The 19,617-nt window shown below is 41.0% G+C and overlaps 1 protein-coding gene across 5 annotated transcripts in view; it reads right to left on the bottom strand.

Annotated features, from left to right (window-relative positions):
* dlgap2b (discs, large (Drosophila) homolog-associated protein 2b) overlaps window positions 1-19,617 on the bottom strand; it is a 93,982-nt gene that overhangs the window by 42,090 nt on the left and 32,275 nt on the right. The window lies entirely within an intron of this gene.

Here is a 19,617-nt window from a genome sequence, read left to right as displayed (position 1 = left end):
AAAGCATAGTTTCTTTTAATAAAATGGTCTTCAGAATTTTAATAGAACGTAGATTATTAAATTAGGTTGAGCAACAAATCCTTTTTTAACCACACTGTGTAAAATCCATGCTGTAGTTTTCTATAAACACATCTGAGCAGACCTAGTTATTGCTTAAATTTCCTTTACATATTTGCTTTGCTTTGAATCTTACATTAACTACGCTAGAAGATATTAAAACCCACTATTATTATTATTATTTTTATGTTTTTTGGTCAATCTTTGGAGTTTGTACTATTCTGCGTAAAGGCGACATAGAATGCTTGTATCACACATATATGTTAGTTATGGAGGTCTACTTACATATATTAACTTGTTTTCATGATTAAAAACCTCCTAATCGCTGCAAACGAGCCGATCAAAATATCTCCTCACTGACGCTCTCGTCAGCCGCGCTGTTTCAGACCAAACAGTTGCTGTGATTGGCCAGCCAACGAGAGCTTTCCTACTGTCCTGTGATTGGCCAGGTACCTGGAAGTGACGTAATAGATAAGCCAGCTCTCAGATACACAGCTCCCCCTCTGGCACGGTGGATGCTCTGCATCTCAGCAGCTACAACGAGACTAGTTCTTCTTCTTCTGCGGTTGAATGTACGCAACCGGATGTGCCCGGACTAGTGCCCGCACCGGGAGGCGCTACAGTGGTGAGGATTTCTGATGACGACATCAAATTAAGGAAGTGTCGATCCGCTTCGCAGAGCCCAGGAAAACAATACAACACTATTTTCTCAGCAGTGGCTGAACTGTTTGTTCTGAAACTTTAGGGTTTCATAAACGAGGTAATGACGCAGATACACACACAAACGCAGCGTTAATTGGAGCTTCCGGTCTATGTCACCTTCAAAACATCTATAGAGTGTGCATAGAACTTGAATGTTGTAAACACTCCTAATCCTTCTGCGTTCCTCTCATTATGTCTTTTCCTCCATCATAGCTCTCTGTTGTCTCCCTAAGCCCGACTATCTCTCAGATTTACCACACTCAAGTAGATGACATCAACCTGTTGCCAAGGCAACAAAATGTGTTAAATTAAAGCTTATAATAGTATTGGTTGCAAGCAGAGATGGCACTTGTGTACATACATGCAATGCTCTGTTATGTACTTTCAAACACAGAATATGCTCATGGTAACATTATATTCCAGAGCAGCTGAGCATCCATCAATGTGTCCTTTAAATACAGTTTTGCTTTCACAGTCGGAGGCCTGATTCAATTAAAACTTGAATTTTGTTGCACATCATAAAGCAGGAACAATAAGTGGAGATTGCTTGTTGTACTTGTTTAAAGACCAGTCATAATGTTTTATGGCTTATACTCTGCATCATCTTAAACTTTCTAATTCTGATTATTCACAGTAACGAAATAATGAAGACAACAAATTTAAAGCCAAACCTAGTTTGCTACATACTGTGGCAACCATGGTAGTAAATGACACACTTGAATGTGTTTTCTTTTTAAACTGTGTGCAGTGTTGACTTTGACATTATTTGGAAACAGGTGCTGTTTTACTAGTATGATCCATGATTCTTGCCACTTTCCCTTCTGCCAGCTTATCTGTCGCCACTAATTTGACAAATGATCAATAGTGACAGTATATCAAACCTTTTCACACCATTCTCTGACTGACCTTTACTTTGGCACCTTTAAATATTGATCTTGATTGTTCAAATAAAGAGCTCACACAATACAGAAGTGTTAGGCCCTCATGTGTACAGTGTAGCTACTTGGATGAAATGACAATTTATCTAAATTCCATGAGCAGCTTGGTCGTTCAGCCAGTTGTTTATACTGTTTTACAAGTCTTTCAAAATTCTAACTAATTAGAAACTGCTCTGTTATGAGAAACAAAGTACACAATTATAAGACACACCACAGAGTGTTTGTCTCTGTGTTATTTCTAGATTATGATTATATAAACTCTCAGGAGGTGGTTTGATTACCCCATAATCAGCTGTTCAACAACTTATCTTTCAACCTAGATTGCTGTCTCCTGTTATCAGCCAATTCATTTTAAAATGATTACTTTACCATTTTCCTTCTACAACTCACAAGTGAATACAGCTGAGATGTAATGCTGTTACTTATGTGTAATATCACAGTTCAGAAGCACAAGACCACTTTCCAGTATACTTGAAAAAAACTCCATACAGGTCCAGTGTGTAACATTTAGGAGGTTTCATTGGCAGAAATGAAAATACTGCCCATAGGTATTTTGTTGAAGCGCATAACTGCTTCATAAATAAAAAACTGTTTTGTTTTGAAAGCCCTAGAATTGGCTTGATCGGGGTTCGATAGGTGAGGGCTTTGCTTTACAAAAGCTTCCACAGCAGCCCAAACGGACAAATCAGCAAGAGTAATTGTTTCCCATCTGGACCTTTAAAGTATCTTGGACATTTACTCTGTATCGTTGCAGTTTTACCTCATGAAAATAGTTTTATTAACACTGTTTAGTTGACATCAAGGCTCGCAATCAACAATTTTAATGCCAACAACAACAAAAAAATCTGAAAGAAACCAAATACAGTATACGATTTTTTTATTATTATTTTATTTTAAATGAGTGACCTCTTTAGATGTTTGTTAGACTTTGTCAAGACTCAGCACAAAGATTGATGCTTTTTGCCTGGGAACATTTTGAATGGCAGCTTGGATCACTTCATCCTGCAGGAGTGTTTCTGTCTGGTGAATGCGAATGAGCCTGAGTTGAGTTGACAACTCCTCAGTAGTTTAAAGCCTCTACACTGCAAAAAAAAAGCAAAAACTGTACACGATAAAATTTGACTCATGTCACGCTTCTCCTTGGAATCAATTTTTTTGTGAACTGAAGAAGCCTGTGGGATATTTCCCAGCAGAGAAAAAGGCCAGTGACACCTGTCTCCATTCACTATAGTAAAGATGTGAAGGTGGTGCAGTTTGTATCAGGACTAGACACAAGCAAACAATGACTGACTGACTGACTGACTGACTGCCTGCGTTGGCTCATGTCATCAAATATTTGCAACAGACTGCTCTGCATCTTCTCCTAATACATAGTGGCCGGTGCACTGTTCTCAGTATGTAGGGGAGGTGACATTAAGAGAGGGGATGCTGGCAGGCTCAACAAACTGGTTTAAAAAAATAAAATAAAAACCTAGTTGTGTCATAGGTCTGAGTCTGAATAGCCTGCAGACAGCAGCAAAAATGAAGGATGAGTTTTCAGCTCCGTCTTGGACACCACCACCCACTCGCCATACGATGAGCTGATGCAACTATGCAGCACCTCTAGCCTCCAGCTCCTTTGCCTGAGGTGAACTGTGAAGTATTTGAAGTGCTTATTCGAGCTTCCATGTGGTCATACAATCTTTACTTCTTATTCTGCACCAGTTTCACTCCCTGAGAGAAAACCAAACCCGGTTACTAGAAAACCTGTTCCTGGACTAAAGCCCAGAGAAGTCTTTTTTTTTTTTTTCTGCAGTTATAATATCTGCAAATCTACATGAGAAAAAAAATGCTAACAGAATAAGTGCCTTTGAGCAGCCACTTAACCCCAAACTGCTCAGTGTCCAACTGGTTGTTGTACTCGGCGTCTACCAGGTGAAAAGCAGGCCTTTTATTTCTGGAAAAGAGCACTTTTGTACTGAGATAAATATAGTTTTGAAAACCTTACCATGCATATTTGCACATGTGCATGTCCTGACAATATAATCTAATTAAAGAGGCCATTTGTAAACTATGTACAACTGCAGCCCTTAGTGTTTAAAACAGTACTGCAATCCCCTTCAAAACACTGCAGAACATTGGTTGCCATGGAAGATTTCTCTTTTATCCAGTGTTACACTTGGTTTATGCACATAAGCATACACTCATATGTCCCATCATCTGTTTTATTTCATGAACATCAAACCTCTTTTGGTTAATCTTGGCATGTCGGCATCAGACGGAGATTGAAAGTGTTCAATCATTATCATTAGATATGATCACAGAAGAGACGACAACAATAGGCTGTAAAAACAACACACTGTTTGTGAAATATCCACCAGCAGCAGAGAGACAGAGAGAGACCTTGTTTGAAACTTTGAAAGTTGGCTTATGTGTCCACTAGAAAAGGAGCTACATCAACATCTGTCCTCAGACTGATTTTAGCTTCTGCCCTCTTCTGGCAACATGGTTATCAAAGTGTTGGGAGCTATAAACAAAACGTTAACCTAATTTGTGGGTCGCTAATTCAATTTTCAATATATTAGCTGTACCATTTTTTTCCAGTGATGCCAATATTTAAATTTTACCTGTTTTCTTAATCTCTGATGACATATGATACTCATTTGCGTAATATGCTTTTAACTCCTAGAAGATGACATTTACAATTGAGATGATTGTGTGCAAGTCAATTTACTATTGTTAAAAACTAACGTAACAATTCACAGTGAATACAATTCTTATAGCTGTCATGGCTGATAGTGGTTAGTCTTCACAATGATGATACTGTAAAATTTCACATCCCCTCCCCCCCTTGCTCACATTGCAGTGCATGAAACGCTAATAGGAGCTTTCCTGTTTCACAGCTTATACAACAGCTATTCTGGTGCATAATCAACAGACTGTTTTCCTTTCTGCCTTAAACGTGCTTCTCTCAGCACCTGATGCAGTTTGTTTTTTTTCCTGGACAACGATGTCACTCTCAGGGAGGAGAGATACGGGCCAGTGCCAAAGAGATGGGGAGGAGGGCCTCTCTCTCTCTGTCTCTGGCTTGCTGTAGTCTCTGGGAAACCAGTGTGCTAAGTTTAAGCTCTGCCGCTGTGTTACAGTCAGCACCTGACCAGCATTTCCCAAGATGGTTGCATAACTTGGAATAAATGAGACCTTCCTCCTCCACACTAATGCACAACCAGCGAATGCCATGGGGGAGCACACAGCAACAGGCAGCCAAACTGTAGAGCATGAATCACACTGAACATAACATCCTTGAAATGATTTATCGATCGCCGTTGAGCAAAAAACATCCGTTCTTAATCAATCCTTATTACTTTCAGATTGTTCCTTAGCACTAACCTCTAAATTAAAGTCTGACCTCAGATGTTTGGTGGAAGAAAAAAAAAATGTACCCAATCCATTTGGGAAAAGTCCAAATCAAATCAGGGCAGTTTCAAAGTTATCCGACATGATGTCAACACATTACATCTCTCTAAAGGTTTGCAATGATACTAGAGGACAGCAGTTCATTTACAAAAAGACATGAGGGATGAGCAACAGAATCAGTATCCATCCATCTGATACTAACAAAAGTCACTGAATTGGATTATTTTAGGCCTTGTTTAAAGTGACATGACATATAGATTTCCAGACGGCATTTAATGTCTGCTATAATTTGTATAGTGTTGTATTAGAAAAGATGAGGATACAACTACACTGGTATAGGATTATGATTAATGGGCTACATTTAAGTAGAGAGATTTAGGAAGCCTCTGTGTTACTTTGTTAGACATACTGTAAAAAGTCTTCTATAAAATTTCATATAATTGTTAATCTGGTTTTGAAGCAGCTTGAGAAGCCAAACCTGCTCACCTGCACTCTTTCCTCAGAGTGTACCTTTCCTCAGCAACCAAGTGCTGAGCAAAGGAGCCTTCACGTGAGATGCACGGGCAGAGATGGTGAGCTGCACTGAGTAGACATTAGCCATTTAAATGACCTAATGTTAAAGGTGAAAATACCTGAAAACAACCTCATTCAGGTTGTCATCCATTGTCTACACCGCTTATCCTGTGAGGTTCATGGGAGGAGCTGGAGGCAATCGCAGCTGACATTAATGTAGTGCCATGGTTCTCAAACCAGCGGTACAAGTGCTATCTCTGATGGTACTGCTGTATAAACCAGTCAATTACAGTCACCTTATCGCTCACTCCATCTAAATCTTATTTCTATTTCTATCTATACCGGTGTAGATAGATAGATAGATAGATACTTTATTCATCTCACAGAGAAATTCACAGTTCAGCAGCTCCAGAATATGTTACACGATAGAAACATAAGAGGCATGCAGGTCTATGTACAGTCTAAATATAAACTGAAACATATGTATAAAAAGGAAAAAAGAAAAAATATATAAAAAATATAAAGGCGTAGAATGAGATGTACATGTGTGCTTGCTTGTATGTGTCATGTATGATGCAGGTTGAAGAGTCTGATGGCATGGGGGAGGAATGATCTCCTCAGTCTTTCTGTGGAGCAGGACATTGACAGCAGTCTGTCACTGAAGCTGCTCCTCTGTCTGTGTATGGTGCTGTGTAGTGGATGGTGTGGATTGTCTATGATGGACAGGAGCCTGTTGAGTGTGCGTCGCTCAGCTATCGATGTCAGACTGTCCAGTTCTGTGCCTACAACAGAGCCTGCCTTCCTTATTAGTTTGTCCAGGCGTGAAGCGTCCTTCTTCTTTAGGCTGCCCCCCCAGCACACCACTGTGTACAGGAGGGCACTCGCTACCACAGACTGGTAGAAGGTCTGTAGCAGCTTCCTGCAGACGTTGAAGGATGCCAGCCTTCTAAGGAAGTACAGGCGACTCTGTCCTTTCCTGCACAGAGCATCTGTGTTGGTGGTCCAGTCCAGCCTGTCATCCAGCTGTACTCCCAGGTATTTGTAGGTGTGCACCACCTCCACACAGTCCCCCTTGATAAGAACTGGTTCTGGGTGCACCCTGGATCTCCGGAAATCCACAACCATCTCCCTGGTCTTGGTGGTGTTTAGGAGCAGATGATTGTTGTCACACCATTTGACGAAGTCCTGGATGAGCTCCCTGTACTCATCCTCGTTTCCGCTCCTGATACAGCCAACAATGGCTGTGTCGTCCGCAAATTTCTGCACATGGCAGAGCTCTGAGTTGTGCTGAAAGTCAGACGTGTACAGGGTAAACAAGACAGGAGAGAGCACAGTCCCCTGCGGCGCCCCCGTGTTGCTGACCACCATGTCAGACCTGCATTCCCCCAGTCTCACATACTGGGGTCGGCCGGTCAGGTAGTCACTTATCCAGGCAACTAGGTGTGAACCCACTCCCATCCCGGACAGCTTGTCCTTCAGGAGCAGAGGCTGGATGGTGTTGAAGGCGCTGGAGAAATCCAAGAATGTAATTCTCACAGCACCGCTGCCTCTGTCCAGGTGAGAGAGAGATCGATGTTGCAGGAAGATGATGGCATCTTCCACTCCCACCTTTTCCCGGTAAGCAAACTGTAGGGGGTCAAGGGCATGGCAGGTCTGTGGCCTGAGGTGATGAAGCACCAGTCGTTCCATGGTCTTCATCACGTGCGACGTCAGGGCCACAGGTCTGAAGTCGTTCATCTCTCCAGGATGGGGTTTCTTTGGGACTGGGATGATGCACGATGTCTTCCACTGCTGGGGAACCTTCCCCAGTCCCAGGCTCAGGTTGAAGATGTGCTGAAGGGGGTGACCCAGTTCCCGCGCGCAGGCCTTCAGCAGTCGAGGTGACACTCCATCTGGACCTGCAGCTTTGTTAGGACGCAGCCTCCTCAGCTCTCCATAAACCTGAGCTGCCGTGATCGTGGGTGGTGTGGTGGGGGGTTGGGAGTTGTCCTCATCTGTGTTAGTGGAGGCTTGTGTGAGTTGGGGGGTGAGGTGAGGGGTGAGGGCATCAGCATTCAGATGTGTGAATGGGATGGGGTGATCAAACCTGTTAAAGAACTGGTTTAACTGGTTTGCCCTACCCACATCGCTCTCCATGGGGGGTTTTCTCTTGGAGCTGCAGCCAGTGATTGTCTTCATGCCCTCCCACACCTCCCTCATGTTGTTTTCCTGCATCTTTTGTTCTATCTTCCTCCTGTACTGCTCCTTCGCCTCTCTGAGCTGGACTCTGAGTTCCTTCTGTATCCGCTTGAGCTCCTGGGTGTCACCATCCTTGAAGGCCATCTTTTTCTGGTTCAGAAGACCCTTGATGTTGCTTGTAATCCAGGGCTTGTTGTTAGCAAAGCAGCGTACAGTTCTTACAGGAACAACAACGTCCATACAGAAGTTGATATACTCAGTTGTGCAGTCAACCACCGCCTCAATGTTCTCATTGTGGGATCCATGCAAAGCATCCCAGTCTGTGGTCTCAAAGCAGTCCTGTAGGGCCAGTTCAGCCTCAGGAGACCACTTCCTGAATGAGCGTGTGACTGTAGGCAGCCTCCTCACTCTTTGGATGTAGTGGGGTTTTAACAGGACCAGATTGTGATCAGCTTTCCCCAGGGCAGGCAGAGGGGTGGCTGTGTATGCATCCTTCACGTTTGCATACATCAGATCTAAAGTCCTATTCCCCCTGGTGTTACAGTCCACGTACTGGTGGAAAGCAGTCAGTGTTTTGTCCAGAGTTACATGATTAAAGTCCCCAGAGATTAACACAAGAGCCTCTGGATGCTGTGTTTGTAGTTTAGCCACAGCGCTGTGGATGACGTCACACGCAGCCTCCGCGTCCGCCCGTGGAGGAATGTAAACAATGACAACAATGGCGTGGCTGAACTCTCTGGGCAGGTAATATGGTCTTAAACTTACCGCCAGGAGTTCAACGTCCCTGCAGCAGGTGGAGATTTTAATCCTCACATGTCCAGAATTGCACCAGCGTTTGTTTACATACAGCGCGAGTCCCCCTCCTTTGCGCTTTCCACAGGCTCTTGTGTCTCTGTCCGCTCTGACTGTGCTGAACTCCGGTAGCTCCACGTTAGCGTCTGGGATGCTGTCCGTTAGCCACGTTTCAGTTAGGCACAGTAAACTGCACTCCCTGTAGAGCTTGATGTTCTTTGTCAGCGCAGCCAGTTCGTCGATCTTGTTTGGTAGTGAGTTCACGTTCCCCATGATCATAGAAGGTACCGGAGGCTTGAATCTCCACTTCTTAGCTAGCCGCCTAGCTTTTAGCCTAGCGCCGGCTCTGCAGCCTCGGTACGGCTTCCTCACGTCCACAGGTAAACACGGAGCCACACCGATGCGGGACTTTGCTCTCAGAATGTGCAAAAAGTTGCTCGAATACACGAGTCTCGGCGTAGAATAATCTGTATCCATGGGATATACTAATAATAGTTTCAGTAGAAACCAAGAAAAATACCTTCAAGGTAGAATAAGGAAAATTAACAGTGAAACACTCGGAGCTGCTAGAAAGGCTGCCACTCGCGTCGGCGCCGGAAGGTTATATGAGTGTGTGTGTGTGTGTGTGCGTGTGTGCGTGTGCGCGTGTGCACGCGCGTGCATGCATGCATGTGTGTGAAGTAAAAAAAACAAAAAACATTGCTGATAATGGTGCTCAACATTTTCTCAGGTGGTACAGGTGGAACCACTGATGTAGCGCATGGGTACACCTTGAATATAAGTCACCAGCTGCACAGGGTACAGGTACAACCATTCACATTTACAGCTTTGGGACATTCAGAGTCTAATCCTCATCTGCATGTATTTGGACTGTGTTTTCTCTCTATCCATAGAAAACCTGCTCAAACACAAGGAGGAACACCCAAAACCTCAACCTTCATGCTGTAAGAAACCAGCGCCTAACCACCACACCACCTTACACTCGCTAACGATGAACACACAGTAGGAAAAGTAATATTTACTGGAAAGAAATAACTAAAGTGTCTTACTGTAATTAAATGTGTTGTCACTCTGGCAGTACTGCAGAGACAGCAGAAAGAAGACAGTTCTTTAATGGTAACAAGTTTGTGCTCACACACACACACATGCAGGGACAGCAGCAAACATTATATAAGTGAAAAGGAGTGTTGGACCTCACATCTGACACAAAATCATATGCAGTTGGATGGAGCTTTGCAGCAGAAGCTGTATTTCACCTTTTGATATCCACCCACTCCCTCCCACTGCTGCTGCTCTCTCTTTGGTAGGCAGTCACTGGCTGATGTTGTGGTGAAGCCACACACCATGGACACAGACTCAGTCTCTTCTGTACGCCTTTACACGGAAAGAAAACGCCAAATAGGGAGCTTAAAGCCCATCACTGCTCACTGTGCAGCAGCCTGTAAAGCCTCCCACACTAACAGTCAACACAAAGGATGAGGTCCCGTATAGAGACGAAACATTTTCTCCCCTCAGGGTTTTGATGGATTTTTTGCAAACATCTGTACATTGCACACATATGTTTGCATGTTATACAGCAGGACATTAAAACAAGCGAGGAAAACCATTAGTTTTGTGGGTCTGAAATAAATAAAGAGAGGCCTGGGTTTTAATAACAGTGTTTCTCTTTCAAGTTCCACTTCAAATCACACAAGAGCAGCCGTGTGAAATGACCAAAAACATATAATCCCTCTCTGCACCTTTTCATCCAGCACTTCCTTTGTTTCTGTGGTAAAAGTGGCACATATATCACTGCTCTGTGAGCAATGTGAGGAAAAACAAAAAGCGACGGGAGTTTGACCCCTTTATTTTCCTTTCACGCCTCATATGTAGAGCATGTATATTGTTGGTGTGGGTTTGAATATTGAGACATCTGTTACGCTTCAGCTAACAACATAATGTGTGGGATGTTTTCAGTTTCACTGCAACAAACTAAGTTTCTTCACTTTATGACCTCTTCGAAAATGCGTCTTCAAATAGGGAAATAAAAAAATCTTCCATTGACACAATTATACAATATATATATTCTTTATTCTAGTAAAGAAAAATCTGAATGTAAAAGTCATGAATTATAATTTGGACAAAACACTCTAACGTCGATGTTATCTGTGTACTTCAATGTTGTGTTACATTCTCGCTAATGTAAAAAACTGCACGTGGGCCTCAAATTTTTTAGGGGCCTCAAAACACTGAAGTTTGGGAAGCTCTGTTTTACACTTTTATCTTGTATCAACTATTATTAAGTTTAAACTCTAACTGTAACTGATTTTATGCTGAATGCACCACCGCAACCTTTTCACAAAACATTGTGAACATTTGTGCATTATTATTATGTAAATACTAAAATTAACCACAGTCAAGATGTGGGTATAAAGTGTAAGAAAGTCAATGTAACCACAGCAAAATTGGACACTACTTTATGTTCCATGTGTAGTCGATCAGAGACAGAGAAGTATCATCATATCTATCCATAATCAGGCTAATCTAATGATCCTGACAATGCAATATATTATATTATGCACTTGAACTGTAATGAGTATATGCATGTGGTGTAAACTCCTTCCTGCACAAAAAGGGAGAAAAGGGAATTAACTTGAAGGGAAAGCTTAAAAAACAGAATAAAAAATAAGCTTCTTACAAAAATGCCCTCATAACAGCACCTCACACCTGCAACAGCTGCAGCATTAAAGCAAAATCTAACCCTTCATCCTCACTGATTTAACACATGTTTAATTCAGAATGCCAGGTACTTTATTTGGACTACTTCTTCTTCTTCTGCATACACCTTGATGATGATTTCTTTTTGGTTAGACACGACAAAGTGCAAGGCATAACACTTGTGTGAACATGCAAGTCTCACATATTAAAATATTAATACGCACCAAATTTACGCGGATCCATTTCACACAATATATACACAAACAGTAACCAAAAAAAGGTTTAGGCTCAAGCCCACGGCTTATTTTTTCCTCTCCTACACAAACCATGAGATATCCCAGAATATCAGCAGTATGAACGAGTATTAAAGAGGAACAAGACGAGACAAATATGACTATATTCTATATTCAATAACTCTGCACTAAACACACCACGCATTACAATGTTCAGCAAACCTCACACAGTCGTCATCAGCATATAGGAAGAAATAATATACCCTAAACTAAGTATGTATTATTAGATCCCTCTCATAACATTGTATTCATTTGTGAGACGTTATAACAGTTATTACATTATTTGTCAGTTTTTAGTCAAAGTATCTGTGAAAAAGCTACTTAGCATCTGTTTTTATGGAGGTGCTTCAATATCTTTGAAGCTTTCCCAATTTCCTCACTTTAATGAAGACCAATTTTCTCTCTGAACACAAGCCTTAGTATCTAATGTACACAGGGCACAATACACAGGAGGGTATCTAAAAGTCTCTGTCATGCAGCGTTGCATATAGTGCTTTGTTACATCTTAGATATTTGTACTGTCAGGGTATTACAGAGACTATATTGGGTAATTGTGATCAAAGAGTCCTGCAGATGGTTTAAATCTTGTCTGTGTGAATAGTGCTGTAAGAGAAACAGATCCTGTCGCAGCATTTGAGCTGCTGACTTTTTGCATCAACACCAAAATTAACCAGAATGCTTAGTGGATGATACAAAATGGCCACAACAGAACAGCCCCAGATGGGATGTGTCACATCCAGCAAAAGGCAAGAAGTAGACAGTACACAGTATTCCAAATAAAACTTTAACTTTTATGCCCATGATGGATTGAAACTAATTAGTGTTTTCATTAACAATTATGCAGATCAGTATATCCTTGATTGATTCGACATCAAAAAAGTACAGTATAAAAATACATTTATATGCGCTCAATCAAAGGTGTGATCCTTGGTTATTACTAAATCTAATTTAAAAGCTGTAGTGCAAATGTCTGCTGAATACAACCCATTGTCAAATGAGTTCACACAATGCTAATTAAGCCTATCAGCTCGTAAGTAAGGAGGCACATCTATATAGCATAATAGTAAAGCAAGACATGCGGCGGAAAAAAATGTGGGCGTGGATTCCCCGCTAAAAATAAACCTGAACTGTCAATAGGACCTCACAAATCACCTGATATTGACAATACATGCTCCGCTAAAAAGAATGCACTAGCGGAGAATGCAAGTAGGGAGGCAGAACCACTGCCTCCCTACCTGCTTGCATCACAGCCACTGCTGTTCCTGCACCACACAGCTCCAAACATTACAGAAGCAGCAGTGTTTTTTTTTTTTGTAATTACTCAGAAGTCCTCATGGGGTGATAGAAGCTTTAAGGAAAATGGACAATCTAATATGTCTGAAAAAGGTCTTTAATGATCACATCATTTGAAAATGATTGCTAATTAAATTGAATAATACTTTCAGCTCCCCACGTATAACGCATTTCAGTGGCAAAGACAAATGTGCAGTAAAGCTGCGTTTGTTTGTTTTTTCCTTCATTGCTGTCCATAATAAGTAGTTCCATCTTAGCATGTCAAGTAGAGACTACAACCTCTCTTAGTGCACAGGTCTAACAGTTTGTGTATCTACGCTCATATCATCCTCCACTTGTAAATGTATTCAGGCATGAAGTTCATTAGCATTTCCATGTCGTCCCGTTGCATTGACTGCAGGTGAAAGTGTGTATTTTAATAGCCTATTTGTTACTCGCTCTTTTGCGTGGCTCCCAGTTTGTAGTAAAAGCCAAGCACTTTCAAGACAAAGATGGATGATGCAAATTCGGGGGGGGGGCAATGTTTCTTCTATCCTTGCTGCCAACATGTTCTCTCATGGTTGTGGAACCGTGAATTCCACGTGTGGGAATTTCAGAGCTGCAACACTCTCTTAATTAGGTGGTTTTGTCATGTACCGCTCCATCTGTCTTGAGCCTATTGCAGCAGAGAGCAATAGAGACAGAGGGAGAGAGATGGGATGGTGGGGGACAACTCCTCCCTCAATACCTGTACAGCATGCACCAGATTGTCAGACAGGCAGTGTGAATAGTTGAGCTTTAATGATGACTAAACAAATGCAATGCACATGAAATATGGAATACAGGCCTTCCACTTGATAGCTGTGCAGAAGACAGATTAAAAGATTCTGCATGCAGACAGACACTGAGAGAGGGTTTGAACAATAAAATGCAAAAATACTGTTTGCTGAGCATTGTCCCACCTAGAGATGCTTGATGTTGGACGATAAGAAATGTCTTTCTTCTTTGTTAAAGAAAGGCTTGCTTACAGTATTACACTAGGGTAAGATTGGCATGTACATTTACTACATGACAATAATGGACTGATAAGTGGAATATACTATTTTGTGCTAATTAATATAACCGTGAAGTAGGTATTGTTAAAAACAAACAAAAACAAAGTGCATATTGTGTGCACTCACACTAGCGATTAGATTGAATTTGGTTCAACTCCTTCGCTCTCATTAGTGTAAATTATTCACAACAAAGATTTACTGTCAGGCCATCGAGGTCGCAGCAGGATGTTGGGGAGATATCCGGGCCAGGTCACACCATTTGTCCAACACTTAAGAGATTTTAGGATAAAGGGTTGTTGCTGTGGCAACCCCCTTTTCTAACAACATGGGGATGAAAGGCTGCTTTGTGCAGGCAAATGACCAAAAAAGCATCAACATTTTACACGTAGATATGTCACGTTTGTTATCCGTCTAATCTGTTTATTATTTTATATTGAAAATGATATAATTACACTTAATGTTTCACAAGTGTGCAAACACCTGATGGAATGGATTGTTGTTTTTCCCATTTCCCAACAATGAGCCGGGTCAGCTCTACAAAGGCGACAATTTTGTACCACCATGTTTTTACAATAGCCCACCATGGACAAACTTAACATACTTTGAAAGTGGAACTTTCTTGATCTTGCAAGACAGGAGATCGAGTGGAGACAGCCCACAATCTCCCCACAACAAGACATTTAACCATCACAATGACTCCGAAGGCAATTAGGCAATTAACCAAATGCAATGCACATGAAATATGGAATACAGGCCTTCCACTTGATAGCTGTGCAGAAGACGGATTAAAAGATTCTGCATTCAGACAGACACTGAGAGAGTTTTTGAACAATAAAATGCTCTGCTTAAATGTTCATATTAACTGAAGGACACATAGGTTTCTCCAGTGCACTTCAGCTGCAACATAAAACTTCACCAATAAATGTTGCTAAATTCTACTCACTATTCATTTAAATCATAGTTTAAAAAAATGTTTCCCAGGCGTAAAGGAACATGAATTCTCAATTTATTTCAACACTGGAACCATCTGACATGCCCCATCCTAGCACTGTGGGCTGTGAGACAAAGCAGGGCTGTTCTGCTCATCTGTCACTCTGGTGGAGGGTTCACAGGAACTGGATGAGTGAAACCTGCAACCACCATCAGGTCTCACAACTCATTACTGATGCCGTGACCTTCAAAATGGACCCAAATCCACCTCAGCAGACATGACGTCCAATGCACACATGTACGGACACAAACAACCCTTCAACAGACATGACACATTTTGTTCTGTTGGTGTCGCCCTGACAGAGGAGGTGAGGAAGTCAAGATCTGGACATTTGTTTAGGCTGAAGATCACCTGGATCACAGACCTCTCAGTTGCTCTATCTGCTCCTAAAAACACGGATTCAGCTTAGTCATGAAGCCTTGCAGACGCCGTTCTACCCATCAAGCTCTTAACAAGCACAAATACTGGCCCTTTGAATTAGGCTTAAAACCGTACAGTTTAACCTTTAAATATAAACATTATGGCTCAAATGAATATTACGTGACACGCAACATGTTACACTTAAGTTTCTCGACCTCAGTTCAACAATAACAACGCCAGGGCTTTTGATGGAAACTGTGCTGAGCTGTGAAGAAAATGGATCATTTGGTGCATCATTTAGCCTTTTAAATTATTCACTATTAATCATTAATTTGTCATGACATTTACTGTGTGGTTGAAATATTAACTCAGTAGGTGTACTTTCTTGTTTAGTCCACGGTAAAAGGCAAAGTTGCTTTATATAAAACACCTGATACCTTAAGCAGACGAGATCGCTCCGCTTCTACTGTATATCTAAATGAGCATGACAGTCTTCTCCTGCCTGTAGTATCATTGTGCACAGCATGCGTGCCAGCAGAGAATCTCATTTATTGATCGGGAGTGTTTTCGTGGGACGGGCCTGGAGGGTAAATATGCATTCTGTGTTAAGAGGCTGAGTCCATGCGTTAATAGACTTTACCTGGGATCTGTACAGAAACACAGGCTGCAGTCCAAAGCTCACTTCAGACAAGAAACAAAACGTTCACATCTACCAAAATTTGAATCCTTGTCATTCTGTTACTGTGGTTGTCATTGTTAATACAGAACAAGTCTGCAATCACAAAGTCTAGTTATGAGGTTTGATTTTGCCTTAAAAAATATCTTTACATTAGACAATTCATCTACATAATTCACTTCTGCTTCATTACATTCTACTTAACCGTTGATAGGGGTTAATGAGGATGTTAAAGAGCTTCGATAATGATTGCAAGTAGCGAACCTCTCCTCCTTTGAATGACATTGCCAAGAGACACATTGTGAGATACTGTAAATCCCCTCTGGAAGTTAGAGTACAGTAGCACCTGCACAACTGTCAGCATGGTGACTTTAAACCTCCAGCTCTGTCCATTCTACTTCGAGGATCAGACGGCTGTTAACAGCTCTGAGTGGTCCTTTGTGAGCTTTACTGCATTGCAGTGCATAATTACAAGGTAAATGTTAATGCACCTTGATGTAAAAGACCACAGTGAATGAGTCATACTGTAATTCTAACTATATTTTTTACCCTATATTTATATATATATATATATATATATATATATATATATATATATATATATATATATATATATATTCTCCCGGCAGAAACATCAGGAACCTTTCGAGTAGCTGTCTTAAGATCTGTTGTTCATGTTAATTGTACATTTTCCCTCAATTTTTATGCTTAGACAACTGCGTTACTGCTGAAACGATTAATTTGCAGACATAATCTGCATCTGTACTGACGAGTGGAAATATGAGCATGTATTAGCGTAAAATATTTGAAAAGAGGCAATAGTGAGTCACTATAGCGTCCAGTTTCATCCTTACATACATGCATACAGTACATACCAACAGCTTTGCTCATGCTGAGGTTAAGAGTTATCTAAGCTAACTTTTAAGTTCAGGATGGTCATTAAATCCAGTCCTGAAACACGTAGGTCATTACTGGATTTCTTCTTCACATGTGCAAAGTATGTCTACTTCCTTTCAAAACAATTTACAGCAGGTTCAGTGATTTTAAATAAAATAATTTTATGTTGTGTTTTTCTTAGTTATTTTTATTAAATAAAATATAAGCTTTTATTGAACATTTTGTAGTTTGTTGAGTTTGTTTTGTTTTATAAAATAGACGTTTTTATGTCTTTAGTTTTTTTATTGGAAAATAAAATGCGTTGTTTTTATGTTATTTTTTTGTGTCCACAACTTTCATAGGCGGTAACAGGAAGTAGTCCGACTTTGCACATGCGCAGAACAAATCAGGTTTCAACAACAACAATAATAATGATAAAAGATGATTACCATTATTCTTATAAATTATACAATCTTAGAAAACATCTTTCATTGTATTAGTTAGTTATGTGTAATAAAATACATGTTTTTATGTCATTCCATAACTGTCGTAGTACATTAGTGGTAACAGGAAGTAGTCACACTTTCACACATTGCAAATTAGGTAATTCCGTAAATTCATGGCAGAAGCTTACTTTTTTTTAATAAGGCAAACTCTTCTTTTCCACAGACAATTCAAGCAGTAAAGATATATTTCCAGTGCTGGAGATCCATGCATCTCTCTCTCTCTGTCAAGATCATTTAATTCATAAGGCTTACTCTTACTAACTACAGGCACAACAGTGGCTCAACCCCCTATGAATTAATTTCTTTCTTTCTTTCTTTTATGGATCACATTTGTGTGTCCATAATGGTCCAGTAGATAAGAATAAAAGGAAAGAAGAACAATCTGGGTGCCTCACAACATGCATTACTGACTTATTTTAATTGCAGTTTCTTTCTAGTAAGCTTACAAAGAAAGCCTGTACATTATTTAGCTTTATTATTTTCTTCTCCTGAGACTCTTCCTAGTTGTGTTTGAAGTAAAAGTGACAGGGAGACCACGGATGTGACATATGCAAAGAAAAGTTTTCATCTTTTATTTTATTTCTTCAGCTGTCGGCTCAGTTGTTCTTTGTGTGTGTGTGTGTGTGTGTGTGTGTGTTGACTTCTCAATGCTGTGATGCAAGAGACTGGAAAAAGAAATCATTCTTTCATATGTGGGTTTTGAAGGGAGTGAAGGGTTCAAACAGCTTCTCTAGTGGCATTGTAGGTGATGACAGTGTGATGCTGCAGCTGAGGTCCCACTACTGTGTAATGCTGAGATGTTGGGGGAATCCCCTGGATTGAACAGCTTCACCACTGTAATGCAGTGGAGTCAACAATAGCACCCCCTTGAGGAAAGACTTCTGAGGATATGTTGTACTTCCCACTGTTCCACATCTGACTGACTTCTAACTAGATCACTCTGGTCATTGAGGTTACAGCAGTTATCATTTCATTTTAATTCACAAATTAGTTAGCATCCCTGTCAACAGGCTTATTGTCGCATTACACAAGGGCAGTAATAGTATGAACTCGCCTCCATTACTGTAAGATAAAGGATACACAGCGGCAGTTAATGAAATGTAAATGCATGCAACAAATGTGCATCATTCTCACTAATCAAGGCAAGTGGAGCATTGTACACAAATCTCAGCACACACGAGGCGTGGCGACTGACACTCTGCATTGCAAATGAGCGCCGTGACTATAAATCGATCAATTCTGATTTCGATTCTCATCCTCTTTTTGCAGGTGATGCCCTCTCCATCACACTGTCGTGACAGATTTTTAATGGGGTGGGAGGGAGAAGCCTGGCTTGTGCTTGGAAGTGTGATTTTAGGCAAAGGAAAGATGACACTTGTGAGGAAAACATGATGAAATCCTTAGATTTCAGTCAAAAATGATATTCTGGATAGCATTCATCCCTAACGTCTCAACATTTACATTACATTTTACATTTATGGTATTGTGGACAATCTGAGTCCACTATACCGCTATCGTCCTGTTCATGTCTTAAATCAGCCCTGATCATAAGTGGACATAGCTTTTTGGAAGTTTGAAAAATAAAGTAATATACATGTGGAACAATTACATATCTTTACATTTTCAACCTTTTATTAGAATATAGAGTAGTTGAGGTTAGAGTTGTTCCGATTCCGATACCAGTATCGGAAATGCCTCCGATACTGCCGAAAATCTGGGCATCGGTATCGGCGAGTACTGGAGTCTTTGCACCGATCCCATACCACGTAATTTATTAGAGCTCCGTTAGCTCTGACACGGTTCTTCTTCGCCGCTCTTGAAACAGTTGCGCTGTGCTGTTTTAGAGGCGTGAAGAAGAACTGATCACCCGACACCTGTAGACAAGCAGCTAACGTTAGCTCATGATGTCGGCGGTTTGACAGTATGTACCAGTTAGCTCCGTTAGCGTTGTTAGCGCTAGCTAACAACGCTAGCTCCGTTAGCGCGCCTACAGTCAAACTGGAGCGGCCCGTTTATTAAACAAAAAGAGCAGCGCTACAACTAACCAGCGTACCTGTGTCCTGCGTATGTATGCCTCTGTTTTTAAAGTTTAGCGTTACTTCAGAGACTCATTTTAACAATCTGGAGTCATGTAAGTCATGTGCTGCGCCGTTTGGACCAGAGTGAAAACAAACGTACAAGCTGAAAAACAAAATAACATATCACTGGTAAAAATAAATGGTGTCCAATTGCTGTATTTGTATATGTTTTACAGAGAGTTTAACCTGAGCCAAACCTTACCACCAATGATAATCATTTTACAGTCATGCAGGCGT

Source organism: Solea solea, chromosome 17 (assembly GCF_958295425.1).
Source record: "Solea solea chromosome 17, fSolSol10.1, whole genome shotgun sequence".
In the NCBI taxonomy this organism is placed as follows: Eukaryota; Metazoa; Chordata; class Actinopteri; order Pleuronectiformes; family Soleidae; genus Solea; species Solea solea.
Note: the sequence above shows the minus strand (reverse complement) of the source record. Positions and strands in the feature narration are given on the sequence as shown.